Source organism: Protopterus annectens, chromosome 1.part0 (genome assembly GCF_019279795.1).
Source record: "Protopterus annectens isolate FY-2018-M chromosome 1.part0, PAN1.0, whole genome shotgun sequence".
Lineage (NCBI taxonomy): Eukaryota > Metazoa > Chordata > Ceratodontiformes > Protopteridae > Protopterus > Protopterus annectens.
The window spans coordinates 992,226,984-992,250,730 of record NC_056725.1 but is presented as its reverse complement, the minus strand read 5'-3'; positions in this window follow the sequence as shown (position 1 = coordinate 992,250,730).

Below are 23,747 nucleotides of genomic sequence, written 5' to 3'. Positions count from 1 at the left end.
CTATCAACTTTATGGCTTGGTAGGGACGATTGTCCCTTATGGCTTTGTCCAGATTTCTTACCCTGACTGGGTTGGGAGTGTTACAAGCATTCTTGTTCATTTGAATTGTCGAACGGCAATTCTGGAGTGCAGGGGGCGTATGTATTGTGAGAGCTCTGCTCTCAGACACACCCCCTGCACTCATACACAGAACCATGTCCATTTTACAGCATGGCAGCACACCTTTACAAATATTCATGGCGTGCTGCTGTGCAGCACAGGAATGGTCCCTGCCATGAAGGAATAACTTATTCCTGCACTGCTGCTTACTGAATCCTATCTTATGTTAATTTAGGTTTGCTTATGGAAGTAAGAAAGCTAGCAGGTTACTAATGACATGTCACTTCAATTATAAGTACTTTGTTTTAGGGAAATGTAGACATGAAATCCTCCTAGACAGACACTACAGTGTTTGTTAACACTGTTTGAAGACATATACCTTATTACAGTATGCATTTAGTACATGTATGCAGCAAATGCAGCAGGCATTTAACTAGCCATCATGTCAAGGACCCATATTTATGAAGATGCAGTGATTTCAGATGTTAGATAAATTACCACATGAAAGTTTTATATTGATTCAAATTATTTGATAAGAAATATTCATTTTGGTTGCTGCATGCACCCAAACTTGATATGGAGTAATATATATATTGTACAGATTACTAAAGTTAGCATATAATTAAGACTATTATGTAATTGGTTTCTGACAGACACTTAACTTCCCACTGGTATGAGATTATGCCAAAGTCTGTCTACTTTTTCCAAAGAATTTTTGTAAAGCACATTCAAATAGAGGTCTACATTTAAACCTAAATGCAGGGATCCGCTACACAATGCCGACATTCCAGAATGCCGACAACCATATGGCCGACACCATATGATCGACATTCAGAATGCCGACATTGTGAGAGGCCCATAGAAAAGGAAAATAAAATTTCTTTTCAACTGTTAGCAGGGGGGCTATGCCTCCCTGTACCCCCCCCGTGGGGGGATCTGCCCCCCCCATAACTTTAACATACCAACTTCGAGATCACACTACAGTGCAGGAAGGGAAATCTTTCCATTCCGCACTATAGTGAGATGCCGGCTCTGCATTGTCGGCATTCTGAATGTCGACCATATGGTGTCAGCCATATGGTTGTCGGCAAACTGAAGGGGACCCAAATATATTGTTACATAGCCATTTTATATATCATTACATTTTACTATTATGGATTTCTGAATGAACACTCATTTCTTATAAAAGAAGGACCAGCTTTTCTTCAAGCCTCCCAGTTAACAGCTTAGCAATTAAGTCTGTTATCACATTGACATGCAGACAAGCTGTCACTTTAATTGCAAATCAAGTATTTTATTTGATATACTGCAACATTCACTTATGAAAAATCTGTACTAAAACTGAGAGAAATGCATTTAAAATTAATGCAACATTTTCTTCATAAATATAAATCATAGTATAGGATGAAACAAAAATAGAAATTGTGTCAATTTTGCTTTTCCCATGTGCTCCAGCACCTTTGAAGTAAGACAGTACTGAACATTATCAGTATGCATTAGAAGAAACACGTACTTTATAAATTTCACTTGTATAATAATTTATGTAAGAGCACATCTAGAAATCTTAACATGTTTCCTTTATCCTTATTTTCCCTATTTTCTTGTTTAGTTTTCACATGAAGGTACAATCAGCTTTTTGTGAAAAATGTAATGTTTCTGTTTTCTGTTTTTTTCAGTCCATTCAGTCTATGTTAATATCTCAGCAGCCATTTGTCCTGTCTTATTGTAGGTTCATAGGGAGTTATAATGTATACATTTCAGAAGGCCATTGAGGAGCCTATACCAATTTGCTTCACAACTATTTGTGATAAAATGATTTGCTCAGAGTCACAGTGTATACAAAATGGAGGCCAAGAGTATTCTACCTGGGCAACAGGAAGCATCCTCAGGAACTTATAGCCTTAATTCTGTGTGTCCTAATTGCCAGTTAATAGATCTATGCTGAAGTAATAGGCCTAAATTCCATTTCACTGGTTTATAATGTAAGTATCTGTATCTGTAAACTTGAATTTAATTATGTAACCTTTTTTGATTTGAATATGCTCACAGATAAAACTGTTCTGTTTGGGTCGGTCCATACCATTAGTTAACAGAAGAATACATTGCAATCTACTTTAATAAAGAGCAGCTGTACATTCACCAAGATACCATTTTACATAATAAAAAAGAGTTCAGGACAGTAAAGAACCTTCAATACTTTAAATAATTAAAAACATATTATGATTATTGGGTGTGTTGCCCCATTCCCCCAATCTATCAAGATATGGGATTATATATAAGAAGTCCATGGTCACACATTATAGTAGAAAGAGTAAATTCCCAAAATAGTACAGCATTGTTTCAAGAAATCATTCTGTTCAAACGTATCACAATGAAGCACTTTCTGATGGATGAGTAATTGAAGAAATGCATTCATTTTAGACATGTTAAACTAGCCCAGCTGTCCTTTACTGACTACACGAAAAGCTCTTTATCTGGTCATCTGTTTAAAAATCAATTGTCTAAGAAAGATGGGCAAAATAAACCCTGGAACATTCTAACACAAAACAAGAAACATTTTGCATGGCTGGAGACAAAATAGTACCGATATGGTTTAATATCAGATTGATAATTTTTAACAAATTAAGGAAAATTATTTCAGTCTGTGACCCATACAACCAAGAAATATCTGTTGACAAATAATTACTCTGGCTAAATAAAATATTTGATAATGTACTACAGGAGGAGACTGGGAGAAGAATTCAACAGAAGCATGATTTCTAAAAAAAATATGGGCATGCGCATTGTTACAGAGGAATAGCACCTATGATAGTTCCAGAATCAAAACCTGGATGCATTGAAGTTAAAGATTACTTTGTGTCAGTAAAAACTAGACCATAGATCAGTATATTGACAAAGAATGGTTATATATTGACCTGCAGTCTGTATATATTCAGTATGCATGCATGCATGCATGCATAAAGGAATCAGAGCGTTCATTTCATGAGGCGATAGCACACAATTCAAAAGAAAGATTTCTACTCTTCTAGCAATCATTAATCATCAAATGAATTTGTTTATTGATTTATGGCACAGACAGACAGAAAGAAGGTATCAGAAAGGAGACTGGAAATGACAACATCAGGTCCATACTCAGCAGTAATGTAAGGGTGAAGGTGGTGTTGTCGGGGTTAACCAAAGTGGATAGTCATGTAAAAATTCACATTACTTGTATTTAATCTGACTGTATATAAATTACACCAAGTTATAATTTCATTGATAACCAATGGTGGGGTTATATGGTGTGCTGGGCACTGAAACTGATATAATGGACATGTGGTAGAAGCTTATGGTCACTTCTTTTGGCTGGTAATCTATTCCACCCATCTGTTAAAGGCAGATTGTTTATTATATGCAATGTCATGTACTGCCCAACATCAGTGCAAGGTAGACTTGGGAACTATTTGAAGACTTAGTGTGAGTCATCACACAGAACTTGGGCCAACTTGTAAGTTACATGTTAAGGTCTGAACAAAGCTCTTTGCAGAATGAAGCATTAATATTTTTTACACAGCCAAAAAAAAAAAAACGTAAGAATTAATCCACTGCTGGGCAATTGTAAGTACACTAAAAGCAACAATCTCAATACTGTACTGTGGAACATAGAATACAAAACTCTTTGCTGATGTTTAAAACACTAAATATTGTCAAACATTGTTAAGCACTTTACAGTTCATGAATTTTACACTACCTTTAGCTAAACAGGACATGGACTTTCACTTACCAACTCCTTAATGATACAGAACAGAGGAGCAAATGATATCTTTATATCTATATATATATATATAACAGTAAACAGGCTGAAATATTGGAACTACTGCAACCGAAGTCGAATTCGACTTCTGTTGTATGAAATCCCTCAGCAGCAGTCAGTACATACCAGATCCGTACTGCACAGTGCTGACAGTGATTATTTTTTCATCCAGCATCAAATCAATATTTCTATAAGCTATATTTAACTGATTCAATGAAACCTCCTCATAAGTTAGGATAGATTTGTTAAGGTTACTATGTTAACACTTTTTAGTTAGAGGTTATTCCAGTGTTATAAAGTATTATACTAGTTTTTATGTGGTGTTGTATAATGTTGTTGTAAAAATACATGTGTTTCAGTGTCCTTATATGGTAAACATGTTATTGTGGACTTTTTAAGTTCTAATTTAGGGGCTTTTTTAATTGGTTAACTCTTTTATTGGATTGTTATCATTAGTTTAATGTGTGTATTTAAGGCCAAGAGGGGATGTGTTTTATTATTCTGAAGAAGTCTGTTATTATAGGATGACAGCGCTCAATAAACTTTACATTTTTCTGGCTCCAAAGTCTTCACCTTCCTTTTTATCTGATTTTCTTGGCTTGTGTTCCATACAGTATATTACATTCACATGCAGTCCTCATTCATGGTGCACCATATCTCCTCAGTGTTTTACTGCTTCATTTCCTACCCTATCTCTACCTTCACTGGTTTCCATTTGGGATCAACCGCTCATTCCTCCTGGTATGATTTTCATGCTTGCAGTATTCTAATACCTATTGCCATTGTTATTTTTTTATTATTTCACTCCTCTCCTTTCCTGATTTTAGTCAGTTAATGTCATCAGCACCCCATGTTTAGAAGCTTGTCTGTGTATTGTATGCATATGCCTCAGTGCCTGAATTGTCTTCTGCCAAAATCCTGCAACACCATTCTATTCTTACCTTTCCACATTATTTCTCATTCCCATTTGTCTGACATTCTCCCTTCTTTCCCTTAGTGCTTCATGGATCTGTTTGGTCCTTTGCCACCCAAACCTCTTCAAGTCCTTCCAGGTTAACATCTTCTCTCCTTTTGCCTTCCTTTCCCATAATTTCCCCTTCCAAACCTCTTCAGTTTCCTCCAGGTTACCATCCTATCTCCTTTAGCCTTCATTTGCTGTAATTTCCTTTCTCCTGCTGGCCTCTCTGAATTCTTTTTTCAGATATCTCTGGCTACCAAGTAGTTCTACTACTGGGCCTCAGGCATTCTTTATTTCTATATGAACTCCTCCATTGTTTTCAGTATTTCCTTACTATCCTTTTTTCTGCCTACCAGATCTTCCTCTCTTTCAGCTTTCTACATTTTTCTTTCCTATCTTTGTCTCCCATGCTTCTGTCCCCTATACTTTTTGAGCTTCTTTTCACCCCACTTCATGCATCCAAGTTCATTTAGTGCTGCTTTATTCCTGTCCTTTAGTAAGCTTCTCCATCCATCCATCCATCCATCCATCCATCCATCCATCCATCCATCCATCCATCCATCCATCCATCCATCCATCCATCCATCCACAACCCCTTTTCCCATTTTGCATATGGGGTTGGGGTGTCACTTCAACAGTGACATTCATCTTGAGCTAAGGTTTATACCAGTGGGTGGCTGGCCCTGCCATGGTAGTTCTTTTGTGCCACCCACTCTCACAAATACTCTCACCTATAGCCAATTTAGAGAGCCCAATCTACCTACACCATGTCTTTGTAATGTGGGAGAAAACTGGAGCACCCAGAGGAAACCCACACGTATGCAGACAGGACATGCAGATTCCACACAGAATGCACCCCAGCTGAGAATCAAACTGGAGAATCTCTGGCTGTGAGGTGACAACATAAACTGCTGCCAGTACGAAGCTGAGATCCCTCATAAAATTATCCAAAGCTAGTTACGAAAACAAAATTGCCACTGATTCTAAAGACAACCACAAAGCATTCTATAGCTACGTCAAGAATCTCAATGGCAACACTCAGATCTGATCTGAGTTACAGCACAATGGCACTAAATATACAGAACCAACTGATATTGCCAACTTCCTGGCAGATAGGTTCAGTGCTAACTTTACCCCCCCTCACCCCCTAAAGGGCCCATCTCTATACCGAAAGAATGCAAAGTTCCTGTAATCACGGCTGCACAGGTAAAAACCACACTCTCCAAAGCCAAGAACACAGCATCCATGGGACCTGACAACATCCCAAGCTGCTTTCTACATGAACTACAGAATGAACTGGCACTCCACCTAAGCACCATGTTCAGTCATAGCCTCACCTCAGGCTTTGTGCCCACTGAATAGTGTATAGCGATGGTTATCCCACTCCACAAAGGGGGAGCCACCATGGACCCCAGGAATTACTGCTCCATTAGCCTAATGAGCCTGGTTTGCAAGGCCATGGAATGTATCATCATGGAACTTATAAACAAAGACATTGGTAATCTCCAAACTCTGGGCCCCACCCAGTTCGGGTTTGTAAAAGGTAGATCATGTCTCCTAAACCTGATAGAATTCTTTGAAGCAGTCACCAAAGTCGTAGACAAGGGTAAGGTGGTTCACACAGCCTATCTAGATCTCGCCAAGGCTTTTGACACCATCCCCCATTCCGGAATTATAGATAAACTCACTAAACTAGTTATAAATCCCTATGTCACAAGATGTGTTGTCAACTGGCTCACTGACAGAACCCACACTGTGAAAGTAGCAGACTCCAAATCCAACTTCAGACCAGTGACAAGTGGAGTACCACAGGGTTCAGTCCTGGGTCCTCTCCTGTTTGGTATCTACTTTTCTGAAGTACAGGCTAACACAGAAGGTCTTTATTAATGAAGTTTGCAGATGACTGCAAACTAGGAGCCATAATTGAAACTCCTAACAATGTGGACATCCTACAAAAGGGCCTCACTGAGACAGATGCCTGGTGAAAAAGCCATGGCCTCAAGCTCAATGCCAAAAAGTGCATTGTCATCCCCTTTGGTAAAAACTCTGTACCCATGAGCTACCACATAGGTGGTAGTCTACTTAACATCAAAAGTGTGATAACAGACCTTGGGACACAGGTAGACAGTAGTTTCTCCTTTGATAATCACATCATCACGGTAGTCAGGAAATCCTTCAACATGGCACACCTCATCACAAAAGGTTTTTCATCCAGGAAAAAAAAGGTCATTGTTCTCCTCTACTCATCACTCATTAGACCCATTATAGAGTACAATGCTTCTTTTGGTTTTTACCTCACAAGACATCTACAACAACTGTAAAGGCTGCAGAAATACCTCACAAAGAGGATTACCAGCCTCAAACAGATGCCCCACACAGACCATCTAAAAAAACTCCAGCTTTATTCTGTCACATATTGCCTACTCAGAGGTGATCTCTGCCTAACATATAAAGCTATGTCAAACCCAGAGCTGTTGGACATGCTCCACTTAAAGAAATCCCACTCCCTCTGAGCTGCTTGCTCTAGGGACCTAAACCTTGTCACCACAATAAACAGAACATGCTGAAGGGATAGATTCCTGTCCCAGAGACTTCCCATACTCTGGAACAAACTACCTATCTATATCAAACAAAGCTCCTCATTAGCACTCTTCAAGAAAAATCTTGATGATTGGATGGGAAATAGGAAATTCACCCCGAGGATTACCTCTGTGGCTCTGCTTGACAAGGGCACAGCAAAATAATTTTCTTGGGTGGTGAAAGCCGGGGTACCTTTTTGGCTAGGCTTATATAGGCCCTAGGACCAATAGCCTAGTACCTACCTATGAACCTATGAACTACTTCTCATTGTAGTCGCTCTCACTTATAACACTTGATATAAGGTAGCTGATATTAATTATGAGGGCTGAGACACTAGTATTGTGTCTGTAATTTATTTTTTTATCTATAATTATTTTTTTTATCTATGTATTATCATAGGATCATAGGAGGTTACTACGCTAATAGCCCTGTGGTGCGCACAAGCCTAGCCAAGAGTTTATCCCCAAAAAGGAACCCTCAATCAATATCTGCCACACCTGTCAATGATGGACAAAGGTGGAACCCCGGGGACAGAGTTTTGGTTTTCCGTCCACTCATCAAGGTTGCGCTTGAAGAGGGCAGCGAGGAACTCTGTTTGACATGTATGGGAAGTCTATTCCAGAGATGAGGCAGCCTCTGTGAGATAAAACTGTCTCTCCAGCAGGTTTTGTTGATGTCACATATTAGATTTAGGCTTATCAAGTGGGTAATGTGTGAGGAGTTAGACATATGGATATGGAGTATCTCTAGTAGTGCAGGGTCTGATATTGCCTAGTAGGTGAGATACAGATCACCTCTGAGCAATCTGTATGATACCGAGTAGATTGATACTGGTTTGAGCCTATCCACATAGGACAGATGTTGGAGGCCATGGATTCTCTTTGTGAGGTATTTCTGTGGCTTTTCCAGTTGGTGCAGGTGTTTTAAGAGGTACATACCAAACGGGGTATTATACTCAATTATTGGCCTAATGAGGAAGGAGTACAGAGAGGTAATAACCTCCTTTTTTCTGGATGCAATCCCTTTACTTATGAGATGAACTAAGTAAAAGGCTTTTCTGACCAATGCTGCCACATGATGGTTTAATGTGAGATTGTTGTCAACCTGAGTACCCAGGTCTCTCACCACAGGTTGTGTGCTTAGGGGGTTGCCATTAATGTGGTAATCAGTAGGGTCATCTTTTTTGCCAAATGGTATGATAATACATTTTTTTGTGTTTAACTTATGGCCAAGACTTTGGCACTGGTTATTTGTAGCTGTAAGACCCTCTTGCTTATAAGTTACCATCATTTGGGGAGTCAATGACAGCACCTATCTTACAGTCATCTTCAAACTTGATCAGCCACAGGCCAATTGTCTTTGCCTGGACCTCTGAGAAGTAGATGCCAAACAATAGGGGTCCCAGGACAGATCCCTTCATCACAACACTAGTGAGAGGTCTGCTGTTGGATGTGGTGGTGCCTATTTTGACCTCGTGGGTCCTATCATTGAGCCAGTTGGCCCCCCACCTGATGAGATAGGGAGTTATGCCAAGTTGTGTTAGCTTTTCAATGATTCCTGAGTGGGGGATTGTGTCAAAGGCCTTGGCCAAGTAAAGGCAAGCTGTGTGTACCGACTTTCCCTCATCCAGGGCATGGGTGACAGTCTCAAAGAAGTCAACCAGGTTTAATAGGCATGATCTGCTTCTGATGAATCCAAATTTGGTGGGGTCAAGTGCTTGGAGATTGTCTATGTCACTGTTTATGAGATCCATAATAATACTGTACATTGCTTTATAGATCAGACTTGTCAAACTAATGGTGTGATAGTTTCCTGGGTCAGTAGTGGAACCACCTTTGTACAGGGGATGACAATGGCTGTTCTCCACTCTGCTGGAATGAACCAGTAATTAGGCTGTGGTTGAATAGGGTGATCAATGGTGAAGCTAGTTCTTGCTGGAGATGGTGCAGAATACAGCAAGACCTAGCTTCGACATTGATCAATGCAAAGCTAGTTCTTGCTGGAGATTGTGCAGAATACACCCTGGGATAGTATCAGGTCTCATGGAAGCTGTGTTCTTTGCCATGGAAAGGGCCTTTAACACTTGATCTACAGAGATATGAGCTGTAGGAAAAGTATTGGGGATGTTGAATGGGCCTTTGGGGGAGATAGGAGGGTGAAGTTTGCGCTGAACCAATCAGCTAGCAGGTTGGCTAAGTCAACAGGATCAGTATAAGTGGTACCATTAACTACTAATTTGGAACAAACCTGGGCTTTGCCATGGAGTTTCCTGACGTAACTGAAGAAGGACTTGTGGTTTCCCTTTGTTTCGGAGGCTAGCTTCAATTCATAACTGGCTTTAGAGGTTTTCACTAGTGATCTAATTTGCTTGTTGAGGCTGCGGAGGGAGTGTTTCCAATTTGGAATTTGTTCATTTTAACCCTTGGACGACAGTTTCTTCCTTTTGTTGTAAAGCCTCTTGATGGAGTATGTCCACCAGACATGTTTGTGTTTCCTTGAGGATCAGTCTTTAGTTATGTTGGGTATGGATGAGTCCATTCAGTTGTACAGGTGCTTATATACTGATTGGCATACTGTTCAGCATAGTTGTCTGCATCCTCTGAGGGTGGTGGTGGTGTGAAGCTACTGATACCCCCCTTAGGAGGTTGTAGGCAGCTTTTGAGAAGTTTTTTGGCCTGGTTACAGCTCTGGAGGGCTTGAGTGGGATAGACACTTTGAATGAGACAGACCAATGATCTGATCTCACCATGGAAGAACATTTATTTATTTATATAACATTTGTTAACAGGGAAAGTTCAACTTGGAATGAAGCCAATTTTCAGTGGAGGCCCGGGAAGAAACACTCCAGATGCATATTTTTGAACACGGGAGGAAACCATAACACCTAGGGGAAACCACACAGATGCAGGGAGGACATGCAGACTCCATACAGAAGGGACTCCAGCTGAAAATTGAACCAGATAACCTTTTGCTGTGAGGTAACAAAGCTACCGCTGCACCACTGCGCCATTCAAGCATACTATGGGAGTGGTGCAGCAGTCAGCCATGTTGGTGAGAACCAAGTGCAGAATGTTATCTCCCCTTGTGGGGGATGAGTCAAACTGGTCTAGTGCATTAGAACTGATGAAGTCAAGGAATCAATGAGTGAGTGCATAAGTGCAGGAATAGTTCACCCAGTCTATAGTGGGGTAGTTGAAGTCACCAAGGATCAGGGTGTTAAGGGGCAACTTGGTAGAAACAAGTAGGTCCAGGTAGGAGGAGTGGGAGTCCTGAGTCATGAAGGGGACTTCAGTTGGCTATAACTTGTATGGGCATCTTGCCAACTGTCAGTTGCACCTGGAGTAATTCCAGTGTGTCATGCTGGCAAACCAGTCTGGAGGTGTGCCTGTCCTTAATGAAGATAGAGACTCCACCACCATTAGTCTTTCCGAACTCGTTTTGGTGTTGGAAAGTGTGGAATGCGGTATAGCTTGGTAAGGCAGGGGTGCTCTCCACAGCCCTAAACTAAGTTTCTGTGATCGCACAGACATCTGCATCTTCCAGTGTGAGGAGAGCATCCAGTGAGTGAATTTTCAGGTTAAGGCTCCTAGCGTTAAGGAGCATGACCTTCAATTTGCTTTTTACAGATCTTTTGTGTTGGAAGATTTGTCTTTGGGACATAGCCTAAAAAAGGCACAATGGGGGAGGCAAGAGCCTTGGCCAAGATCCAGAACCCCATGGGTGACAGGTGGAGGTCATCTCTGGCAAAGCATCGAGGCTTGTTGACCATGTGATCCCAAACAGACAGATACTGGATCCCCCTTGGAAAGACACCAGAAATTAAGCCAATTGTTGAAGTGAATTATTTTTTGTTGGTATTATGGTATAATTCTTGGTGAAAGTGGGATGCAGCTTAGGGCAAGGGTCATACCTGCCAGGGACACATACTCTGAGATCTCAACCATGTCTCTCTTCATATAGTCCAGGGACGTACATTTCAAGTCATTCACACCAACATGGACAATGACAGAGTCACACTTGTACCTGTTGTGGAGAGATTTAAGTGCTTGTGTGATGTGGCAGATTCTGCCACCTGACAGAAAGCTGACCATGACCTTTTTCTTGTTGAGCCTGTTGAGGGGTACATCAGTGTCTCTCACTATTGAGTTGCCAATGACTATTATGTTTGGTTTATTGTTATACCTTATGGACTGCACTGGTTTATTGTAATGCCTAATGGGCTGCATTTGTGAGATACTGGTGTGTTGTCTACTGTGTATGATGTGACTGGTGTTGTGTGTGTAATGTTTGTGAATGTGTTTTGGGGTCTCTGTTGTTTAGGTAAGTTTTTTTTGAGGACCCCTGCATAGGTAGGTGTGTGTTGTGCTTGGATCTGTGATATGGGTGGTGTGGTGTTGGTGCTGGCAATCTCCTCTTTGTCAGGAGTACTGATTATGAAGTGAGGGATCATGGATTCCAGCTTACTGATGTAGATGTTTTTCTCGCAAGTAGAAGAACTATGTGCTAGGAGAAGAGGACTGTCTGTGAAAATGACACAGTTGCTACACTGTCTCAGTATGCCCATGTTGACAACACTGGCAGGAGAAGCTGATAGAAATTGTCCAGACATAGTGTTCAGAATACTTTATGGACTTGAGAACAGGATTTGATAAGGGTTTGTCCACAAGACATAAAAACCCTAAATGTAACATAACTAGCCTGAAGCACAAGTACTAAAACTAAAATTGAGATGCTTAGAACAGCTGACAAATTTAATCAGGCTACTAACAAGTAGCAATAAATGCAGAATAAGAGCACTTGAACACTTAAGAGCACACAGAACTGCAACATAAGGTAATAAAGTAGATAGAACACAGTTACAGTAAGACCAGCAGAATAAAGTATACATTTTTTTGTTAAATGGAAAGGGAGAAAACAGAGCAAGATTAAGAAACTACGGGGGTTGTCCTTCCCAAATTCTGTCTCTGTACACAGTAGATAGAGCTGATGAGCATACCTCTCAACTGTCCCTGATTTTGACTCAAATTTTAGCTCTGTCCCTCTTAATCCCTCCTAAAACTAGTGACTTTTGGAGGAAAGGTGGTGAATTACACTTAATGAATAATGACAATAATTAAGAGTTATAGACTTCTTTTACTTCAGAAAATGTGTATTAATTTATATGCTCTGATTCTGTCAATGTTTCAAATTAATAGCAGTAATATTTTAAAAGTGTCCCTGACTGTCCCTGATTTTTTCTTGACTTGTCCCTGATTCAGTTGAAATTTGTCCCCAATTGGTTGAGAGGTCTGCCAATGAGAATGGACTGGTATGGGTGTCTGAAATCAAAGAAGCAAAGGGTAGTCACAGCCAGCCCAAGTAGCTCTGATTTTGAGCAGAGATAAATACACAGAAATGCGACTATACCAGCACTATAAAACAAAGGATAAGCTCCCATGCTAGCAGTTAAACACAGAAAACAGCCACTACTGAAACCAGATGACTTACACTTCTAGTGCTGAATTAGCCCAGGCATTTAATATTAAATGTAAGACTGCGAGTATACTGTGTACTACATTCCTGTAAGTATATTTCTGCTCTCTGGACACCTATAGCCTTCACATCTGTCAAACACACATACACAACTGCCTGTACATCAAATAACATTAAAATTGATTTGCTTGCCACTATTGCACAACTCTTACCATTGTACAAACATGTTGCTTGGCAGTGCGCACCCCCAAGCACTATGTTTGAGCAATGGTAAGCAATGCACAGCATTTTCAAACATTGTTCACACTCCCAGTAAATGCAATAACTGGAACTGGTGGGAGACCATCAGTCTCCATTGCTCTTGATACATGGTACACATGGCAGGCATTTGTGGAGAGAATGTGACTTTTAGGGAACAGAGATGGGCTGTCCAGGTGTCCAAGATTTTTACTGGAGTCCTAGTGAAACATCATGGTGCCACATTGCTGCAGGGGGACTTCTTGCTCCTAGTATAAATTGGAAGCTTGGTATAGTTTGGCCCAGGTTGTATTCAATGCAACAGGTATTCTGTGCACTGGTGACCAATGTAGTTACCACTTTAGTGACCTACATTAGAGGAAGACAGATAAACTCAAAGCTTGGATCAAGGAATATTAGACAGAGGATATCCATCAGATGTGTAGGTATCAACTGCAGAGTACTTGTAAGGCTTAAAAGCTGAATATAGGCAAGACTGGTATTCATAGTGATATTCTGTTCTGCTGTTTCCAAAGTTGCCATGGAAAGGAGTGCAATGTTGGGAGCCATGGTGCTAGACTGGCAAGGATAAATGCAGCATTTGATATGTTTGCAGCAGAAGAGTAGTGTTATTGCAGCATTAAAAGATAAAGATAGCTTGTTTGGTATTTTATACAGTTGTATCAAATTGAGCATGCATATCTCAACTGTAAAAGCAAGTATGAATGCATTAGTCTGCAGCATAAACTAAGAGTACAATATTAGACTTTAGTCAGAGCTGGTGGGTTCAAATACCACACTTCCTAACTATACAATGCTGTTAAATCTTCAGTTATATGTAACTTAAAATTAAAAGTAAAAGCTGTATACCAGTAGCATACATGCCCTGCTGTAAACTGAAATCTGCATAATTGAAACATGCATATTTGCAATATATGCACATGTAAAGAAGCACTTCCTGCAATATGTAGTATTGTGTACATCTGTTATGAGTGGGTACTCTTAAAAGTAATAGTTATCTGTTAGGGAGTGGTAGTCTTAAGAGTAAAGGTTAAGATAATAGAGTCAAATAATTGTATTAATGGACTGCATGTCACATATGTTGGTACTAATCTTATCCCTTTTTTTGTCTCACATCAACCCTTATCCCTCTTTTTTTTGCTGTTGCTTTATATTATGTGTCATAAAAATGTGTCCAGGTCATCCATATGTACCACATCATGAAATGCTCCACAGCACAGTGAAGTAGGCCTACCCCACAGTATCTGCCTGCCCTCACTCCACTGGCACAGGCACCATTGCCCAGCATGACTGGGAGCCAAGCTGGCAATATCAACTCTGCTTCCCCTCCACTACTTGCCTCTCAGGTATTTCTGCCTGAGAGCAAAGTCCAGTGGTTCCGTCCAGGAGCAGTGGCAGAGGTGGTAAGTTTATCACCTGTGCTGAACTGTCAGGGATGGTGCATACGGTTGCGAGCTGCACTGTTGGTGTATGCCTATGCCAGATGGATAGGCTGGTCACCTTAATTTTACTTAAGACCAGGAGGAAGAGAAGGAGACATTGAGCCCTCCAGCCAGTGGTGGAGTTAAGTGGCAGTGGTGACATTCCAATGGTTGAGGACTCAATTGTCACTGTTACCCAGCTTGATGAGCATGGTACTTGGATGTCCCTAACCTCACTCCATCCATGGTGTCCACCATCTTGTGTCCATCACTGTTCCTGTGTCTTGTCTTATTTGTCTTGTCTGACTGCAATTTCTTCCTCACCTACCCAACTTATCACACCCAGACACACCTATGTCCCTTCCCTAACATTCCACACACACTCTCTCTCTCTCTCCCTCTATAAAAAAAGAATTGTCCCATATATAGCTCTCCATTTTGCACATGTGTCTTCTTGACACACTTGATACAGTCCAGGTGGCTATACAGCATGATTGTGTTGTGGTCACCCCTCTCTGGAGCTGACAGTTCAAATTCAGCTAATATTCTGCATATATTATCAGTTTTTACTGTTGAAGAAATGGATAGCTGTGGTTCTTTTTTACCAACCTCCTGCACATTCCTGTATTGCTTTACATTTGTTCTTCCCCCTGCTTGCTCCCCACTTCCCCAGTGTCCTAGCCTCTCCATTTCTTTTCTTTAATGCTTTATTACATGATGATGTGCATCACACACCAAGCAGCACCAACAGTAATAGTAAATTAGTGAATAATCGAACTCAATACCATCTGGTCCCAAAAAGGAATGTAACATTGCATTAACTGCATTAGTACATGCCGCCACAGAAGCAGTTAAGCAGCGGGTGTTTTCCAGAGACTCAGTACTAACTGTCAGACTTTAGCAATGCGACTCACATTTGTGCACTACTTAGTAGTGTGCAATCATGTAAATCTTGCATACGTATGCACTTTGCTCCTTGCACTATGAAACTGGATATATTATGTTAAAGTACTGCTGTTTACTGTCCATTTCCTTTGTATGACATGACATTACATGTAGAAACATTACAAGCTGAGGACCCTATCTAACTGTATGCCATACATTTAAAATACATCAGTGTGTTGGCATCCCACAAGCACTACAACCCTGGGGTCTCAGTACTTTTTCCATACATATATCCACCACTCAGCAAAATGTAACATCAAATGTTGCATGCTATGCAATGCACATCAGTTTGGTAACATGCAGAACTACAACTATTGACCCATATGGCTAAAAAGCCTTATCTGCAAGGCTACTCCAGGAATCAGCATGGACCATAACCAAAGAGACATAGGTGACCTTCATTGCACTTCACCCTACCTATGTTGGTTTTGTCAAGGGTAGATCTTGTTTACTGATCCTTGCTGACTTCTTGGATACTGACCCCAAAGATAGATGAGGGATAACAGGATACACCTCCCATGTTGAGTTATTCAAAGTCTTTGAGATTATCCCCATTCATGTCTCATAGTCAAGATCTTTCACCTGGGAATTAGGCCATACACTACTTGATGGATAGCCAACTGGCTGAATGACAGAACACACACTCTCAAAGTTGGGGATTGCACTTCCACTACTAACCCACTCACCAGTGGAATACCACAACGATCTCAGCTGGACCCTCAACTGTTTGAGAAATACTTCCATGAAGCACAGACAATAGAGATGACCTGTGATTTACTAAGTTTGCAGATGACTGTTAACTGAACACACTCATATAGAGGCCCCCAATGATGGCAACACATCACAGTAGGGGTTGTCACAGACTGATGATTGGTGACAAACTCACAGACTGAACTTTAAGCATATAATGACTCTTTGACACCTTTGTCAATGCCATACTTCTACAAATTATGATATACATAGCACCCCCCCACCTCAAACCCAATGTTCTGAGACTTGGGAATACATGTTGATAGCAATGTACACTTTTATCACTATAAGCCCATAATGGTGACACACACAATCTGCATTGTGCTCAACATACATATGAACATTGCATCCAAGACTAGGGTAGTCATACATCTGCTGTACTCTACCCATATCTCACCAATAATGGAGTACAATGCTGCTTACATCTTTCTGTACCTCAACAGACATCTGCAGCAATTGGCGAGAACACATGGTTGTACCTGGGAGACTCCAAGGCCTCCAAACATGACATGTATGGAAAGACTGATGTATCTGCCACTGTACTTGGTATCATGCAGGCTGTTGGCAGATGACCTATGGCTGCTCTGCAGAACAATCCCAGACCCTGCCCTTCTGGAAATGATGGCCATCTCAATTCAAATGGGACAACTATAATTTGACCTAGTGCTCTCAACCTTACCTGTGATATAAATAGAACATATTGGAGAGACATACATATCCCACAGTGATTTCCACTCCACTGTAATAGGCTTGCATTGCATGTGAAGCAGTTCTCCTCAATGACCCTGTTCAAGTGCAACCTTGACTACTGCTTGGGTGATTGCAAAGTCACCTCCGGGCTGGCAACTATATCCATCATGGACAGGGCCAGTTGGTGCTGCTCACAAACACACTCTTCTAAAAATGACCATCCAACTAGACTCAATAAGGATACTTGTGTTTTTACACAGCTAGGCTTCTAATCACCCTTGTGCACTATGAAGCTATGTGCCTATGCAAGCCTCCCAATCTGTTGTCCCCCACATGGCCTACTGATGTGATCTATTGTAAATTCACCTGCACTCTTGTATAAATCAGACTTGTGCCATGGTGCTTGCATAACATGCTGTGTTCTGTGGTTTGTGTATTTACATAGGTAGGGGATCTGTTTTCACTGCAATCAAGTGTGTGTGTGTGTGTGTGTGTGTGTGTGTGTGTGTGTGTGTGTGTGTGTGTGTGTGTGTGTGTGTGTGTGTGTGTGTGTGTGTGTGTGTGTGTGTGTGTGTGTGTGTGTGTGTGTGTGTGTGTGTGTGAGTGTGTGTCTAGACAGCAGAGCAGACATGTATATCCTACAGTTACTTTTCCAATTATATGGATTGCCGGTATTTTGATACTTGCTCATGCCTACATATCCATTTCATACCGGTGTCCCAACCTCTTGTCTCCCTCATGCCATGCTGATGTCATCTACTATAAGTTCACCTGCACTCCTGTATAAAACAGACTTGAACTGTTGCACTTGCATTATGTACTTTGTTCTATAGTCTGTGTATGTAGATAGGTAGGAGTTCTATTCTCATTGCAGTAAACTGTGTGTGCGCTTGTGTGTGTGACCTGTTGCTTGACATTACAGACAGCATTTTATACCAGCACGTGAGACACTGTTATCGTCTTTGCAACAGACACTACTGATGTCATCAGCTATAAAGTGTTGTCTGACACACTCCAGGTTGGACTTGAACTGTAGTGCTTGCATTAAGTACTGTGTTCTGTAGTCTGGGCACTTAGATAGGTAGGGTTTCTGTTCTCCTGCAATCAACTAGGTGTGTGAGTGTGTGTGTGAGAGCTGTTCCTTGACATTACAGAGAGCATTTCACACCAGCATGTGGGAAACTGTTATCTTCTCCTCAACAGATACTACTGATATCATCAGCTATAAAGCATTATCTGACACACTCCAAGCCGGACTTGAGCTGTGGCACTTGTGTTAAGTACTGTGCTCTGTAGTCTGTGTACTTATATAGGAAGGGGTTCTGTTTTCACTGCAGTCAACAGGGGTGTGTGTGTGTGTGTGTGTGTGTGTGTGTGTGTGTGTGTGTGTGTGTGTGTGTGTGTGTGTAAGCTGATGCTCATTACATTACAGATTGCATGTTACACCAGCATGTGGGATACTGTCTTCTTCTTCTTCTCAGCAGACACTGCTGATGTCATCAGCTATATCACATTTTTGGATATGCAGTACTCCCACCAGGGCAGGTTCAGAGACTGGCCTTGCAGCCAGGCAAAAGTCATCTCATCCTGTACAATAAAGTTTTCATTGGCATGGCTTTTAATCTATCCAAAAACATCATGGCATGGTGTGCATACCCTGTGTTATCTTGCTGAGAAAGCCCTGTGGTCTCTCCAGCTGCTATATGTGTCTGGTGAGGTACATGTAAAAATGCACATTAAACTCTATTAGTGCTGTAATGAGGTTTGACTACAGTGCTGTCATACATTCCTAAGACCTCAATCTGATAGCATGACTTATGATGTGCACAACATAAGCTTTCAATAGCAGTGTGGACACTTGGTGGTCAAAGTTCAGATTTACTATCTGAATGTGTTCCCAGTGCTTGCATCACTGGATTTCTATGTAGCAGGCTTCTGTCAATACTGTCATTAACATGGAACTCCACTTTTCAGATTGACACCATTACAAACACACATTTCTGCATTTATTTGTACATTGTGTGCCTTTGTTACCATGTAGTTGAGTATGTTAGCACTGTTATCACCATTGATGGACTCAATGATTGCACACAATATGCCAGAATCAACAAACTAGGTAAGCCAAAGAACATATACTTTAACCTGAGTTGTCAAGAAATACTGTGACGGGCCAAGCACAGATCCCTGGGGTTTGCCAATGGTGAAAGCTCTACTGGCACTGGATGATTCACCAGTTTTCACATAATGTGTTTTGTTAATTGAGACAATTGTTTACTCATCAACTGACATAAGGTTTACTCTACAGCTTGGGGGGGGGGGGGGTTCTCAATGATACATGCATGTATGATTGTGTCAAAACCCTAAGTCAGATCACAAGTAGTATGCACTATCTTACCTTCATCCAGGTCTATCACGTGAAATCCATGTATTGTGACAACATCACTGATCCCCTATAGCATGACGCAGCACATACACCTTGCTGATATGTTGAATACACAGTTCAACACACCCTCCACACAGCCTATTTTCCCATACAAGGCTGTATATCAACATGCATCCACCTGAGTTGGGGGGACAGCACTTGATGCATGCATGTATAGGGACATCCTGACTCTCCTCAACTGGGAGGTACACCAGCATGTCATCATGGACCTCTTCTACATATACACTAGTAATATTCCAGGTATGTTCAACTGACCTGTGCGAGTTGTTACTGCTACATCAGGTCTGTTGCATTTGATAGATGTCCTCAATGAGGTAATTGAGGACATACATGATGACAACAGTATCATCTTGTGGAACGTGAACAGGTCAAGGCATATGACAAAAATCCACAATAGGGTATTCAATCAACACTGTCATATGTGGCAATGAACAGCTATATCAGCAAATGGATAGACCAGTGTATGACATATGTGGTATCTTACTACATTGAAATGAGGGATGTGATATATATCTCAGTACCAGTGATCAAATCGGTACATCAGGGCTGTCTGCTAGGCCCTTTCCTGCCCATTAGTTAAGTGATGGATATCACAGATAACATACACATGTTGTGTCCAAACAGCTGCCTGAAGGACTACAGATCATGGCTAATTGTTGACTCCATCTGTGATATTAGTATAATACAGTCAGTATCAACACATACCAGAGACTGCTGCCACAGCCATGACAACACCTCCATTGATCAGACACATGGAGGTATTTGTTGAATCAGGAAACAGACACACCACACAAGTATAATGTGGACATTATACCCTATAATGAGACCAATAGGTATATGACTTGTGTACTGGGGTAGAGGTTAAGTGGTACATCCACCAGCATATGGTCAGAGTGCTGACTGCTCCCTTGAATGTAACACAACTACTGGGTATGTGAAGGACCCGTACATCAGAGGCCATACTAACTTCATGGTTCCCAGCCTTCATCACACCACTAAATGTGTACAATGTACCATTCTTCATGTACCTCGCTAAATATCTTCCATTGATGTGCCACCTTTGTCAGAGGGTGCTGTCACATAGCTTATTGGCCATACCTAGGTATTCTTTCTGGGGAATACACATGACTGTCTGGTGGTGCAAAACACCAATAGGTTCATAGTTGTTTACTAGGCAAAAGACCACAAGGGCCTTTTTAAGCCTAGCCATGCATCCCAAATCTCGGACCAGTTCTGATACCCTTGATAAGTGTAAGCAGGGGCCTGGGAGATGAACCATTTAAAGGTTGCCTTTCCATTAGAGATGTTGGTACCAAACCAGGGATGAATTTCCTGTTTTTCATCCAAATGTCCAAGTTACACTTGAATTTGGTTAGGGAGGAAATCTGTTTCTCATAGATGGGGAGCCTGTTCCAGAAATGGTGTAGTCTCTGGGATACATGCTTGTCTCTCCAGCAGGTACTATTTATATCACAAAAAAGCTTTACATTTTTAGAATGAATAATCCTGGTGCTGTTTGTTTTGTGGATATGCAAGAGGTCCATCAGAGTGGTATCTGGCAATGCCCTGTATGCCAGGCATAGATGTCCTTCAAAAGCCTGTTGGAGACAGAATACAGGGATAGGGCCTTGAGGTAGTCTGCATAGGACATTTTACATATCCTCTGTAATCTTTTAGTGAGGAACCTCTGTGAACATTCCAATTGTTGGATATGCCTGGTTAGATACATACCAAAACAGGCATCATACTCAATGATAGGTCTGATGAATACTAAATACAGTGGAACAATGACTTCCTTGGACTTAGATGCCATACCTTTATTTATAAGTTGCGCAACATAGAATGATTTCCTCACTACTGTAGACATGTAATGGTCAAAGCCTGGATTACTGTCTATGTGTGCTCCTAAGTCCCTGACTATTGGATCATCTCTAAGGGGTTTGTTGTCAATCTGACAATTAATAGGGGTGGATGACTTCCCAAAGGATACTATTATGCATTTTTTGGCATTTAGTTTTAGTCCATGGCTCTGACACCAGTTATTTGTCTGTGTCAACCCATCCTGTAGAGCATTTGTGTCAATGTGGGATTCAATGACAGCTCCTAATTTGCAATCACCTGCAAATTTAGTCAGCAGAGACCATTGGGACCATTGGCATTGGCCTTGACATCAGAGAAGTAAATACCAAAAAGGAGCAGTCCAAGGACTGATTCCTGAATAACTGCACTTGTGACTGGCCTCTTTGTAGAGGTGGACTCCCCAATTCTGCCTTGGAGCAGTTGGCTATCCACTTCATGACATAAAGGTTTGTACCTAACCTCTTGAGTTTGTCAACAATGCCCGATTGTGTCAAACGCCTTGGTAGTGTGGACCATTTTGCCCTCATCCATCGCTTTGGTGAACTTCTCAAAGAAGTCCACCAGGATAAGTAGGAATGACCTGCTCTTGACAAAACCAAACTGGGTTGAGTCCAGTGTCTAGAGGTTTGCTATATCACCACTGATTATTTCCATGATAATTATTTCCATGGCTTTACATATAAGAATAGTGAGACTTATAGTTCTGTAGTTTCCAGGGTCAGTAGATGGCTCATCTTTGTGTAGAGGAGTGACTGTTGCTGTTCTCCATTCATGAGGCATGAAGCATGCTTGGAGGCTACAGTTAAATAGCAATTCCAAGTGGCCTGATAGGTCATGTTTCATGTGATTTAGAAGGCATCCTGGGATATTGAGACAATGGCAATTGAGACTAGATGCTACTAGATTTCCAGGTTTAAATGACAATATTAGTATCGCCCCAGTATTAAAAATAAGGTATATTAATGGTTAAAGGCTTCAGTGCTTGGTTGCCCTATGCTTCTTATTACCAATTATTGGAGTATTTGGCATATTTTTGTATACATATTTATTGTTATTCATAATGTATATACTGTACATATTAATTGCTTTAGTAGGTTTGATTCAAACGATGGTATACACTATTTATAGTAATTTTTAAATGTGGAGGTTTTAGAATTTAACAATGTATATTTTATGGTAGTTTTATTTATTATATTTATTTCATGTTTCATTAGTGTGTTTATATGGTCCAGTAATTTAACTTATTTTTGGTTGTGATTTTATGGACCTTGACAGGCTGGTTTGAATCACGAACCAAATGCATATGTTTTAATATGTAGTGGTTTCTTTAAAAGCCTTAGGGTAATTAAGGAAGTTACCGATGTTTGATAGATGTATTTAAACATTCACTCAGTGAAATGGAGTAGTTCTGAAGAAGTCTTAGTGCATAAGACAAAACCTAGGTTAACTATTGTGGTCGTGTACTGGTTGTTTGTATTCAACTATTGTGATCGTGTACTGGTTGTTCATATTTTAATAAAGTGGACGTCATTTTTGTACGTGAAGGTTCTTTTCCCATTTTTGGTCCGAGTGCTTGAGTGACTGCTATCCTTGGTGTTTTTGGATACTGTTTTCATGCTGGTTCAGAGTATGCATCCTGGGATATTGTCTGGTCCCAGTGATGCAGTGTTTTTGGCCTTAGAAAGTTGTTAAACCAGATGCATGTGTGCTACCTGTTCAGCTTATGCACACACTGCATATATAGGTGTTTGACAACATTAATGGCATGTATAGCATTCATGACAGTGTGGATTGTGCCATAGATATATGCCATGCACACAAGGCAACTAGCCTATATTGCCCATACTGTCACATACAGGTATAGCAGTGTCCCTCCTAACACCTCCTGCAGATGTTGCAGTATCAGGACAGTGTGCATGCTTACCCTCATAGAGTCTGGATATATCATAACAGTCGAGTATGTATGCAGGCTCATCTGTTATCACTCCACATCACATATGTTATCATAGGATCATAAGTTCATAGCAGGTTACTAGGCATATGACCCTAAGGCCCTTACAAGCCTAGTCAAGTTTTACCCTTATTTCCACAATCAACACCTATCATACCTGTCCAAGAGGGACATAGGTGGAACTCCTGGGGTGAATTTATGGTTACTCATCCAATCATCTAGATTGTGTTTGTAGAAGGGCAATTTGGTGCTCTGCTTGACATGAAGCGAGAGTCTGTTCCAAAGGTGTGGTAACCTCAGGAAGACAAATATTTGCCTCCAGCAGGTTCTATTAATGTCACATAATAAGTTAAGGCCATTAATGTGAGTAACCCATTTTCCATTTGACTTAAGGATATGCAGCATTTTCAATAAAGCAGGGTCAAAGATTGCCTTATATGCAAGTCAGAGATAACCTCTGAGTAGTCTGTATGAAACAGAATAAAGTGACAGTGATTTCAGATGATCCTCATAGGACAGATGCTGAA